This window comes from Dermacentor andersoni, chromosome 1 (assembly GCF_023375885.2).
Source record: "Dermacentor andersoni chromosome 1, qqDerAnde1_hic_scaffold, whole genome shotgun sequence".
Classification (NCBI taxonomy): Eukaryota; Metazoa; Arthropoda; class Arachnida; order Ixodida; family Ixodidae; genus Dermacentor; species Dermacentor andersoni.
In genome coordinates, this window is record NC_092814.1 from 385,685,600 (window position 1) to 385,688,073 (window position 2,474).

Sequence of the window (2,474 nt, forward strand, 5' to 3'; positions counted from 1 at the left end):
GCGAACAGACTCTGCAAGGTCACCGGAGGGGGCTATTAACTGGAGTAAGTCATTGGGCATCTGGCATGGTAATTGGAATAATAAAATAGATTCTTTTGAAAATATGCAGTGCACCACGACCCCTGCGCGGTACCTTGGGGTACCTCTGCAATATTATAATGATACAAAAGACTATTGGCAAGAAGAACTAGAGCAAGGCAAAGTTAAAACAACAAAGTTCGGAGGTAGAATTTTATCGATTTTCGCGCGATCAACCGTATGCAATGTTTTCCTTTTTGCAAAAATCTGGTATGTACTGCAAGCAGTGTGCATGTCAAGGATGACCATCCAAAAGATACACAGAGCATGCGCTGTTTTTATATGGGGATCCACATGGGAGAGAACGAGCCGCACTAACTTATTTCGGTCGGTGAAGTCAGGAGGCCTTGGTTTGGCGCATTTGTTATTGAGGCAAGTTGTCTCAAGATTTCTTTTTTTTGCGAGATCAGAAGGATCTCTTCTTGCGAACAGTGTGCCAACTACGTTTACGAAATCCGTTACCTCAATTTATCGTAACCTCAAGAACGGCAAATGGCGCAAGTCTCCGTGGATTTTTACGGGAGGTAGCTTGGTCTTTTGAATTCTTGCATGCTCGCTTTTCATTTGATTATCTTGCTATTGCTCGAAGAAAAAAAAATGTATAAAGACCTAGTTGATGTTTGTATGCCTGTTCCTTTGTACCGATCTATGTATTCACCGAGCACAGGAGCAGATGTATTGAAGCGAGTGAAACGGGTGTCAGTGCGATCTGGGGTTAAAACTTTTTTCTTCCAATTGCATACTGGAACTCTTCCCGTCAAACCTTGGCTACAAGAAAAAGGCCTCTTTGACGCATGGTCGATCAACTGCAGCAGGTGTAGAAAACCAGAGACGATCGAACACATATTTTCGAACTGCTCGGACGCACTTTTCTTGCGGGACATTCTGCAACGTACACTAAAAAAGGAGTTGCCTATCACACCGTACGGCATCCGTTTCCTTCCAATTGCCAGTGAAGGTGGTGTTCCTTATGATATGCTTATGGCGTTGATTCAACAGAGATTGTGGAAAACACGCATGGACGTCAGGCATGAAAGACTGGTTATTGCCCAGCTAGAGAGCACTTTACTGAAAGTATTTTGTTCTTGCGCGAGACTTGCAATGCATGACTAGATAAGCCTGAATGGGCTACCTTGTTAGATGAACTCGTCTGTCTAAAGCGGTTCTAACAATGCACGCCTGCCAAATGACGGCAGGCGGTTATATCACCAGAGCACTGTACATATCATCCTTACGCGATCTGTATGTCTGTTTCAGTTGTCAAAGAATGGCAATAAAGAAAAAAAAATGCAGCAGAGTGGCGCAGTGGAAGCGTACTGGGCCCATAACCCAGAGGTCCGTGGATCGAAACCACGCTCTGCTACATGTTTCCTTTATTTTATTTCGCTCCCATTTAACAGGAAGAGCTTATCAGCGCAGTAATTTGGTGTCTTATAGACATAATTGCAGTCCATGTAGTGCTCTCTTGTGCTGCGCGCTCGTGTTTATCGCCCTGAAAAAAAAAGACTACTCTCGTTAACTACAAATATAAGTGAGTGAGTGAGTGAAAACTTTTGAGTCTTTCAAGAGTTTCGCGGTTACGAGGTCTCCGTCGTCTTCATCTACTTGGCGCTGGCGACTTGAGACTCCTCTTCAGCAAGGGTGGGCCCCTATTCCAAGGCTCCACCGAGTCGTGCTGCATCGCTCGCGTGCTGCACTAGGGCCCTTTGGGCCGTGAGCTCGCTGCTGGTGAGCCGACTCTCCCATTGCTCCGCACTCGGGTGTTCGTGTTTGTGGAATGCTTTGTTGCGTTCGCACTCCCAGGTGATGTGTTAGAGTGTAGGTTTGGCACCGCACCAAGGGCAGGTGGCCCTGTATTGTGTCGGAAACATCTTATTGAGCAGGTGTAAGTTGGGGAAGGAGTTTGTTTGTAGTCTGCGCCAGCTGGTCGCTTCCTCCTTTGTGAGGTCTTTGTGTGGTGGCGGATATCTAAATCTAGTTCCTCTATGTAAGTTCAGGGTCTCTGCGTATCCCCCCTCGCAAGCCTGTAGGTGGGTCTCCGGGGCATCCGACCGCCCAGCTTGGAACGCTTCGCCTCGAGCTAGGCTGTCTGCCCTTTCGTTCCCCCCTATGCCTACGTGACTCGCGATCCAGATTAGTTTGTGCCTGGGCTTTTCCTTCTCGGCGGAGGTGGCTCCGCTGAGTATTCTGAGGGCAGTTTTGCTGATTTTGCCTCTCGTATAGTTCCTGCACACCTCTTTTGAGTCCGTCAGTATGTTGAGAGATCGGCCTGTTCTATAACCTTCCGCTGCCGCCGGCGCTACGGCAATCTCCTCTGCCTCCGTTGTGCCAGCGACCTTTGCCGTGGCATACGTGAGCGGGTTTCCTTCCTTGTTAACCACTACCGTCGCGGCCAC

The 2,474-nt window shown here is 48.1% G+C and overlaps 1 non-coding gene across 1 annotated transcript; it reads left to right on the forward strand.

Annotated features, from left to right (window-relative positions):
- Nucleotides 1–1,369: 1,369 nt before the first annotated feature.
- TRNAM-CAU (transfer RNA methionine (anticodon CAU)) lies at nucleotides 1,370–1,441 on the forward strand. The gene has a single exon. It is a non-coding gene; the product is annotated as a tRNA-Met (tRNA).
- The last annotated feature ends 1,033 nt before the right edge of the window (nucleotides 1,442–2,474 follow it).